The 11,584-nt window shown below is 33.3% G+C and overlaps 1 pseudogene; it reads right to left on the bottom strand.

Moving 5' to 3' along the window:
* Positions 1-288: 288 nt before the first annotated feature.
* Positions 289-467, bottom strand: LOC117794371 (annotated as a pseudogene).
* Between the last annotated feature and the right edge of the window lie 11,117 nt (positions 468-11,584).

Raw genomic sequence — 11,584 nt, 5'->3', positions numbered from 1 at the left:
AGTAGATAGGGACAGAATCAAAGGATCTCTCCGATTTATTTAACGTGGCGTGTTAAGGATTACGACCACGGTATTCGAATATGCAAGCATATAATACAGCGAGTTTGGTACAATGCGCCAAACTGACGCCCCCAAGAGATGTTAGCAGTGGCAGTAGGAGTCTCGTTAATCCATTCATGCGCGTCACTAATTAGATGACGAGGCATTTGGCTATTTTTTTTTTTTGTAGCACATTAGTTCACCACATAACGAAATGATTTCGATTGTAGCTTATTTAGCATAGTCTTACAACCCTCAACCATATGTAGTCCAAGCAGCACTCTAAAATTAATTAAAGTACATAACAGCATGGACTGCGATATGCGTTCAAAATGTCGATGTTCATGTGTCCTGCAGTTCACACGATGACGCACAGTTTGCTGCGTTCTTTATCGACCCATGAGCCGAGTGATCCACGGCTTAGAGTAATACAAATAGTAAGAAGGACCCTTCTTAAGTTGGCATTCTGCCCTGTGCGCAAAAAGATTAAAAAGATTAATATTAAATTTTTGCGCAGTGCCGAATGCCAATTTTTTTGTGGCTTATCTTTTTTTTATTATTTTTTGTTAATAATTTATTTATTTTATTTTAATTTTATATTAAACTTAATTTTGTTCGTCACAAAATTGGATATCAGAAATTTTGGGGCTAGAATATGCTTTCGTCACTAGACTTTTATCATATCAGAAATTTTCGCAGTCGCTTTTGCTTTTAACATTGTAAATTTGTTAAAATGTGTTTTTAGATACATATACCTCAGTACCATGACTAAGAGTCGTTCCCATATAACTTGGCAATTATAAAACCAGAGCACATAGTTTCGACCTTTGATCTTTGCTGCGCGCCGCCTGACAATGGTTAGGAACACTGTAGCGCCATTTCCAGTCGGCACCCTCGAGGAGGGTTCAGTACGAGGATTTTGCCAACCATGTTATTTAAAAATTTGCATATTTCTAACCATTTTAATATTATTTTATGTCAAACAAAATTATCCCTTGTATTTTTTGACATATATATATATATTACTTTTCAACATAAAATAACAAATACAAATCTTTGCTGTTACGAGGCCAAGGGCACTTAGAAATCATTGCGTCATTGGCTTTATAAAATTTTCCATCCCTACGTAAAACTGCTGTGTAATGTCCTTCATTGAATCCGGGACCATGGTGAAATACAGCACTTGATAGCACGTATCTTTTATTTTCAAATCTTAGCTCAGTTTGAGGAATGTTTGTTAAATTTAAATTCGTTATTTTCATGTTCAACTGATCAACTAAGCAAAGTGAGAATATTAGTACACGGCCTGAATTTTCAAGAAGAGACTGACTTTGAAGACAAGCTCCGCAATTGCTACATGTGCTATTTTCCATATTTTTCCAGATACCGAAATTAAAGCTTATTAGCTCGTTTATGTTAAGCTTCCTTTATTGGGGTATATATAACTGAGCAATCAAATTATCTGACATCTGTCGATTGGGTCTTTTATTACAATTAGAGCATTTTATTATTTCAACAAGCTTATGCGTAATCAATTGTTTAATATTTTGCAAAGAATTACAATTCAGTAAACGTCGTAGAAAGTCTCCGCTATCTTGCTGTTCAATGTTTTCAAATAACATAGAGAGTAAGTCAGAAATATTTACATTTGTCCCCATCATTAGTGGGTTTGTGTAATTTGTAAATGGAGCTTTTAAAATATTGCTAGTTGTGTCATTTAAAATTGAGTTTTTTATGCATTTAATGTTTATTAGGCACTGAAAGGCCGAATTAGCATAGCAAGCATTATTTGGGTTTTCCATACCACGAATATTATGGATAATTGTATCATTTGAATTATTATTATTATTGGTTGCACTTGTTAAATTTGTATCTAATATCGATGGTTCTATGAAAGCTGTTGTTTTCTTACTCGTATATATATTTTTATCAAAAACATTTTTATTTTTTTTTTTGTTATTTGCAACAAGGTGTTGCAGATCTTTTCTATAAATACTCCTTAAACGGTTATACTCTATTATAGCCCCGTCGTTTGTTTTTATACTTTTTGGATTAAGATTTAGTTTATGTAAACCTGAGAGTGTCTTTAATCGGGATAACGCTACATATGTTTGACCATTTGCAAAAACAGTGTCACCAATTTCTATAACTCCAGATGTCAAAGTTAAGCCTTGGCTTTTGTGAATGGTAATTGCATACGCCAAGCTTATTGGAAATTGCTTACGCACGATAAAAACACTTTGATTTAATTGAAATTTTGATTCAATGCGTTCTATTTCATATTCTTTATCTTCAAATTGAACAGTTAATTTAACAACCGTTTTTTCCAAGCGGCCGTTGAAGGTAGTTATCGTTTCATGAAGCTTTTTAATTATTCCTATCGCTCCATTTACCAATCCTGATGGAACATCTAGATTTCGAAGTAGCATAATTTTTGCACCTTTTTTTATTTCAATTACATCTGCTAAGTTAGCTGTTGTCGAGCATTTGCCTTTTTTTCTTAGTGCTTCTAAAGATTTTGCAGCTTTAGCTTTTTTAAGAGCTGTTTTAGCCTCTATTACATCCTCAGCTTTAAGGAAAATTTTTTCAGAAGGAATTATGTTAAGCATTTCCATATTAAGCTTCATACATTGTTCCCTTGTCGGAAATAAGCATATTGTATTTGTAGGCAATTTATTGATGTATTCAATAAGGTCAGAAAGCTTTCAATAGTATTATTATTTAATTTAATATCTCTTGTGGATAAAAGCTCATAATCTTCTTCATCTAAAATACCTAGTCTTATATGTGCTAAGGTCGTAGCAAACTCTTGATCGGATTTTTGTCGGATGTTTTGTGTTAGCTCATCTTAGGAAAATAGCTTTGTCCATAAATTTATACTAAGAAGGCCACAAAAATGTTTTTCAAATCGTTGTTTAGAAATATTAACAAAGGGAGATGGCTCATTTACTGGATCTAATTGCAATAAATCTCCAAATAATAAAATATTTATTCTTCCAAACCAGCCATCAGGATGCTCTAAGGTATGATACCTTAGATATTTCTGAAAGACGTAAATGTATATATTGTAAAGTCACATTTGAGACCATTGATATTTCATCAATTATAATAAGACATACACTTTTCAGGTTTTCTCGCATTATTTGTAACTTAGCAATATTTAATGCTTTATACTTGGCTATACCTCCATGCTCCACCGGCAAATTTAATAATCTATGAATTGTTAAGCCATTTATATTTCGAGCTGCGATTCCAGTTGGCTCAGCAACAACGACTTGTTCACCAAGATTTTTAGTAATATACTTTCTCAACATATTTATTAGAAACGACTTTCCTGTTCCTCCAACTCCAGAAACGAATTTACGTAAAACATTATTTGGAGATAGCCGAGGATTCTTCAATGTTTTCTTTTCTAATTCTGTTTTCCATGCTCTACAATAATTACCTACAGTATTTATAACTTCATCAAATATTCTTCGTTGATCTGAATTAAGCTGAGCGATCTGATCAGAAATAGAAAGACTTTCTTCATTTAAGGCTAGATTGTCCATGTCGTTTAGTTCATTTTCCAATAAAACTTCAAATCCGACAATATTCTCACACTCATCATCTTCAGGGCTTATACTTGGATTTTCCATTTCATTAGAAACTCTTGCTAACTCACTTTCAAATTTCTTCGGTTATTTTTACCAATTCATCCAATTTTTCATGATATCGCATTGCATCAAACAAATCATCTTTACAATTTGCAACACTTCAAAATAATTTTCTAAGCCACACTTAAGATCTTCAATATTACGCCAAGGTTTAAATAAGAGTAAAAGCCCGTAATAATAGTTTTCTGGTTGCATTTTTCTGTTTGTTTTAAAGTGGTTTATTAAATATGGCGTTTTACGTTTACGTAAGTAACCACCTTCATAGGGATACCAAATAACATTTTTTGCAGTTGGCTTTACTTTCACAATATTGAAATAACTCGTAAAATCGTATAAGTTCATTTTTTCTTAATCAATAAGACGATTGGGATAATGCTCGTCGACCCAGTTTGGAAAAAATATATCAGTATCTTCGTCCTGCTTTTTATTTAGCTCACTTCTTGGCTTAACTCTTCGACTTCTTTCCGGGCGTATATCTATCATTCTTATAACTGTATTTTTATCAGTTCCAAATAAGGGCAGCTGCAGCAATGTATCAGCTGCCTCAAGGGCTCCACATTCCCTGTTTGTCAATGAACGCATTGCAAATCTCCACAAATTACTAGCAACAGATTTATTTTCAAAAAAATCTCTTAAATCATCTGTTGCAAATGACTTCTCAGGCTTTGTTTGATATTTACAAACATAAGTGCTTAGTGAGCCAGACTTTTCGCCTATAAATTGAATATCCATGTTTCCACACCAAGCAAGCAAAACTGGTGCATTATAATCATTAATATTTTTTTCTCCTTCATTTCTTGGTAAATCATACAATCGTGTCTTTGTCAACTTTCGACGACCTAGAATTGATTTTGCAACGCTATGCATAACTAAACAGTCGCCAGTTTTTCTTGGAAAGCTAAATCGGCATATGCTTGTTGATTTTCCTTTCTTATTTTTTTTGTGTCGCATGCAATATTGATTGTGCTTATGTGTTTGATATTTGCAATCACGATCATAAGGTGTTGGAAAAGTTTCACTTGGCGGAAGCCGACATGTTATATATCTATTAATAAAGGCAGCCACCTCTTCCTGACTTGACTTGTCAATAATAGGTGAATTTTTAACCCAAAGTACTGTATGAAAATGTTGCATACCTCTTGACTTATACTCAAGACGCCAAGCATAATGTTCTATTTCTCCAAGAGGCTTTTTTTGGACAGTAAAACTTAAATACCGCTTTAAATTTCATATTCATAAAGAGTGAGACACTGACAGGATCAGCAGCAATAAGACTGGAAATTGTTCTTGATTTTTTATTTGAAATGTTGTTTCTTGTGCATAAGAAATCGTGAAGATCGTCCCAATGATATTCGCTAGGACTTAGCGTTATAAAAAATGTTGCGGGTCCATAATTGTCAATCATACAATTTAAATCATTTTTTCGTACTCTCCAGTACTGTTCTGTGTTTCGTAGCCGGCCAAATATTGTTGATAAATTACTATTTATTTCTTTATTTTCTTCAATCAATCTTAGAAAGTTATTTTTATTCAAATTTTTCGTTGACGATGTTACATTAAGCTTATGAAATATACCCGCACTGAGTTTTCTTATATTTGTTTGATTTAGCAAATAGAAAAGGTATTGCTGATTTAATCGAAATCTACTATGTTTACATTTAAGATTTAAATTTGTATCATAAATGCAGTCTACATTAACACCATCTAGAAGGGCTTCTGCATTATAGGGAAGCGAAATATCTGAATAAAGTGAGTTATTATCTTTTAGCCATTTTAGCTCTTCAAATATTTTTTTACATCAACAAGTGATTGCCATACATTTCTAGTTTTGTTTGGAATGCCTCTTACTATAACCGTTATATCATGGTTCTTAAATGTAAAATGTTATACGTTTATGAACTTAATACAACTTTTTTGAAATTTTTAAAAAAAAGAATGAAACTATCTTGTTAAATTTTTAGTGTAAACTAACCACAGCTGCCAGAACAGTGTGTCCACACAGTATTTGGCTATCTTATCTATGTTACATGGTGACACTGGTACTTTGATCGTCATCAATCAATTTATTAAACACTTCGTTGGAGAAAAGATACAATTCATGGACTTGCATTTATTTTACAATTTCCGGACTAAATCATTTTAATATGTGAATATTTTGATTTTGTTTGAATTTAACCAGTGTCACCATGTAACACCAAAAGTAACGAAAAGTAGAGTGGGTACACTGTTGCGTCAGCTGTGGTTTGTTTATATACCCTGTGGACAAATTGATCAACAGCGGGTACATTAGCTTTATATAGAAATCGGAAATTAAAATGAGCATAATTATGAAAATTCGAACAGTAATATAAAATAAAATACGCAATATAGCTCTGATAGTTATATAAAGTGTTAATTATAAAGCATCGAGTATGTAATTTACGTAAAACATTATTTGGAGATAGCCGAGGATTCTTCAATGTTTTCTTTTCTAATTCTGTTTTCCATGCTCTACAATAATTACCTACAGTATTTATAACTTCATCAAATATTCTTCGTTGATCTGAATTAAGCTGAGCGATCTGATCAGAAATAGAAAGACTTTCTTCATTTAAGGCTAGATTGTCCATGTCGTTTAGTTCATTTTCCAATAAAACTTCAAATCCGACAATATTCTCACACTCATCATCTTCAGGGCTTATACTTGGATTTTCCATTTCATTAGAAACTCTTGCTAACTCACTTTCAAATTTCTTCGGTTATTTTTACCAATTCATCCAATTTTTCATGATATCGCATTGCATCAAACAAATCATCTTTACAATTTGCAACACTTCAAAATAATTTTCTAAGCCACACTTAAGATCTTCAATATTACGCCAAGGTTTAAATAAGAGTAAAAGCCCGTAATAATAGTTTTCTGGTTGCATTTTTCTGTTTGTTTTAAAGTGGTTTATTAAATATGGCGTTTTACGTTTACGTAAGTAACCACCTTCATAGGGATACCAAATAACATTTTTTGCAGTTGGCTTTACTTTCACAATATTGAAATAACTCGTAAAATCGTATAAGTTCATTTTTTCTTAATCAATAAGACGATTGGGATAATGCTCGTCGACCCAGTTTGGAAAAAATATATCAGTATCTTCGTCCTGCTTTTTATTTAGCTCACTTCTTGGCTTAACTCTTCGACTTCTTTCCGGGCGTATATCTATCATTCTTATAACTGTATTTTTATCAGTTCCAAATAAGGGCAGCTGCAGCAATGTATCAGCTGCCTCAAGGGCTCCACATTCCTGTTTGTCAATGAACGCATTGCAAATCTCCACAAATTACTAGCAACAGATTTATTTTCAAAAAATCTCTTAAATCATCTGTTGCAAATGACTTCTCAGGCTTTGTTTGATATTTACAAACATAAGTGCTTAGTGAGCCAGACTTTTCGCCTATAAATTGAATATCCATGTTTCCACACCAAGCAAGCAAAACTGGTGCATTATAATCATTAATATTTTTTCTCCTTCATTTCTTGGTAAATCATACAATCGTGTCTTTGTCAACTTTCGACGACATAGAATTGATTTTGCAACGCTATGCATAACTAAACAGTCGCCAGTTTTTCTTGGAAAGCTAAATCGGCATATGCTTGTTGATTTTCCTTTCTTATTTTTTTTGTGTCGCATGCAATATTGATTGTGCTTATGTGTTTGATATTTGCAATCACGATCATAAGGTGTTGGAAAAGTTTCACTTGGCGGAAGCCGACATGTTATATATCTATTAATAAAGGCAGCCACCTCTTCCTGACTTGACTTGTCAATAATAGGTGAATTTTTAACCCAAAGTACTGTATGAAAATGTTGCATACCTCTTGACTTATACTCAAGACGCCAAGCATAATGTTCTATTTCTCCAAGAGGCTTGTTTTTGGACAGTAAAAACTTAAATACCGCTTTAAATTTCATATTCATAAAGAGTGAGACACTGACAGGATCAGCAGCAATAAGACTGGAAATTGTTCTTGATTTTTTATTTGAAATGTTGTTTCTTGTGCATAAGAAATCGTGAAGATCGTCCCAATGATATTCGCTAGGACTTAGCGTTATAAAAAATGTTGCGGGTCCATAATTGTCAATCATACAATTTAAATCATTTTTTCGTACTCTCCAGTACTGTTCTGTGTTTCGTAGCCGGCCAAATATTGTTGATAAATTACTATTTATTTCTTTATTTTCTTCAATCAATCTTAGAAAGTTATTTTTATTCAAATTTTTCGTTGACGATGTTACATTAAGCTTATGAAATATACCCGCACTGAGTTTTCTTATATTTGTTTGATTTAGCAAATAGAAAAGGTATTGCTGATTTAATCGAAATCTACTATGTTTACATTTAAGATTTAAATTTGTATCATAAATGCAGTCTACATTAACACCATCTAGAAGGGCTTCTGCATTATAGGGAAGCGAAATATCTGAATAAAGTGAGTTATTATCTTTTAGCCATTTTAGCTCTTCAAATATTTTTTTACATCAACAAGTGATTGCCATACATTTCTAGTTTTGTTTGGAATGCCTCTTACTATAACCGTTATATCATGGTTCTTAAATGTAAAATGTTATACGTTTATGAACTTAATACAACTTTTGAAATTTTAAAAAAAAGAATGAAACTATCTTGTTAAATTTTTAGTGTAAACTAACCACAGCTGCCAGAACAGTGTGTCCACACAGTATTTGGCTATCTTATCTATGTTACATGGTGACACTGGTACTTTGATCGTCATCAATCAATTTATTAAACACTTCGTTGGAGAAAAGATACAATTCATGGACTTGCATTTATTTTACAATTTCCGGACTAAATCATTTTAATATGTGAATATTTTGATTTTGTTTGAATTTAACCAGTGTCACCATGTAACACCAAAAGTAACGAAAAGTAGAGTGGGTACACTGTTGCGTCAGCTGTGGTTTGTTTATATACCCTGTGGACAAATTGATCAACAGCGGGTACATTAGCTTTATATAGAAATCGGAAATTAAAATGAGCATAATTATGAAAATTCGAACAGTAATATAAAATAAAATACGCAATATAGCTCTGATAGTTATATAAAGTGTTAATTATAAAGCATCGAGTATGTGCTTTATTTACTATATTACTATATACAATATTTACATATATATAACTCATTCGCATCATCAATGTTGCGCGCGCTGGCATAATTCCTAGAATTTGTCGCTTCGGCAAAAATCGCGAATTTTGCACAATACTTTTATAAAGTTTAAATACTCTATATATTTCCAATAAAACTAAATCTTTAAATAAAAATGAAATTAGATTTTTTTTTTGGTATTTTATTTTATTTTTTCCATTTTTGTCCGGGAGCTATATTTCCAAATTCATCCAGGCGGACCAATACATCGGCCACCGGTTGGGCCACCATTTGAGCCCCCGGTTGGGCCACCGGTTGAGCCACAGGTTGGGCCACAGGTTGGGCCACCGGTTGAGCCACACGTTGGGCCACATATTGGGGCACCGGTTGGCCCACTCCTCCTTGTGGCTGACCGACTTAGGCCCAGCCTGAATGAACCGCTGCGCCTTCTTGCATCCATGCTTAGGCCGCTGGAGCGTATGTGAGTGGGGCAGCTTCCCAGCCCTGGCAGCACTTTCCGCACTCACTGTGGCATGGGCACGTCCACGGCCACGACCGCGACCACTCCATTCATATTGGGAGCCCACTTCTAGAATAATATAAAAGTTATTAATATATACGTAAAAAAAAAAAAAAACAGACTTCAAAATACTTACTAAGTAGCGTCCTGGTTGGTGGTACATTTTTAAATGATCGTTGTGTTCGAGATGGCAAACAAGAACATTCCGGTCGCTTATCGATATTTGCATCGATATATGTATCGGTATTCATAACTTTATACAATTCTGATGCACATATCGATAGGCTATTTTTAGTTAATTAATTTTAATAATTTTTTTCATTAAACATTAAGTTAAATTAAAAAAAAAAATTATTTTTAGTTTATATTTTTAATTAAAAGTTTTATATTAAACTTTATTCTGTTTGTCACAAAATTGGATATCAGAAACTTTAGAGCTGGAGTATGCTTTTGTCACTAGACTTTTACCTCGTGTAAAGGTTTTTTGTGTGATATCAGAAATTTTTGCAATTGCTTTTAATTTTGACTTTGTTACTTTATCATTTGTGCAGGCAGATAAAAAAAATATGTAAATTTATTAGTTGAAATTCTTTCATATTTAAAAATATAAATCGTCTAAACACAAAACTAAACGGTCTGGCAACACTAAATATTTCAGCAACGCAAAACAAAACTGTCTGGCAGCGCTGGGTATTTCAGCAACGCAAAATAAAACAAGACTGTCTGGCAGCAACGCCAAGCTTTCATCTGTACACTCTCAAGCTCTGGCTGCTACGCTTGCCTTGATGCTGCTGACCCCTCTTAATACTTATTAAAAAATATATATTCACTAAACAGGTAATATCTTCCAAACCCCTCAACCAAAATTTATGTTTCATATACCAAAAAACGCGAAATTGTACGTATTACAACATATTAAACATATTAACAGAAATCGTTAGAGCCGTTTTGTCAGAAATCTCCAAAATGTAAGCTGAAAAACTTTATTTCACCTGTAAAATGTTTCCTGAGTACTTTAGAAAAAAAGTTTAAAGGTATGCCTAAAAGCCCAACCACACCTTTCCAATGTTATATAGAGCATATCTATAGCTTCTATGGTTTGGAAACTGTTGAGGTTTTAATTTTTCCGGGATTTAGCGTTTTCCCGCTAAACTAGCGGTTTTTTCAAAAAGTTGTAGAACAAACATTTCTAGATTTTCGAAAAGGAATAAATCCCCATCATTACATTTAAGCTTCTTTAGCGCTTTGATGCAAATAGACAAACAGACAAACAAACTGACTTTTCATTTCATTTTGAGAAGTCCACTAAAATTTTCAAATTTAATTATCTTTTGAACCAGTTATCGGATTTGGGTGATTGAGGTATCAATCGACGCGTATTTTTAAGTAGAATTTTTAAAAAATTTTACCAAAAGACCCCAACAGCCCCATTAGCTGCAATCATCTAAATTTTTCACCTCCCACTTACACCCCCGTATCTCATGACCCAAGTTGGTTAGAAAAAGTTTTAGTATGCTATTTTGTAAGACTAAACCTTTCGATCGGTATATAACTCGATCTGATCGGACAGTCGTAGCAAATTTTCCAACTTAGCTGTATATATAGTTAGTCGCCTTTCGCACCCTTCGTGATGCTTTCGTCACTAACGCGAACTGCCGTCCGCAGTGATTTATATCGATATAAGTTATATCAAACGTGTAAATTAATAAAATATAAATATTATAGATAATTGCAATTGGGTGACACATTGCATCTAGCTTTTTGTTTTAAATTTTTTTTTAGCAAGGGTTTCAGCCATTTAAAAAAATAGATACCAACAGCAAAAATCAACCAGCAGCGTAGCCAAACCTATGAAGGATACTATTGTAGACATTGTTTATGCATTGTTGGCATTGTTTACGGATTGTCTACATTGTGTACGCGTAATGGCACAACACTGGATATCGTTACCAAACTAATAGTATATGCATTTAAGTTAGACTTATAGATCTTGACCAAAATTGGTTCCAATCGAACCACTATGTCATATAGCTGTCATAGGACCGATCGGGCGAAATCCAAGTCTTAGTATGAAAAACTTTTTTTCGTCAGTAGCAACGCGAGCGAAGCGAGCTGTGGGTACCTAATTTTTCATTATAATTAAAACTAGTGGGCCGGTGCTACAGTCGAGCATACTCGACTGTCGGAGACCCCGTACTTACTATGGCAAAAACTAATAATGGAAAAAATTAA

The sequence above is a fragment of the Drosophila innubila genome, chromosome X (genome assembly GCF_004354385.1).
Source record: "Drosophila innubila isolate TH190305 chromosome X, UK_Dinn_1.0, whole genome shotgun sequence".
Taxonomy (NCBI): Eukaryota; Metazoa; Arthropoda; class Insecta; order Diptera; family Drosophilidae; genus Drosophila; species Drosophila innubila.
Note: the sequence above shows the minus strand (reverse complement) of the source record. Positions and strands in the feature narration are given on the sequence as shown.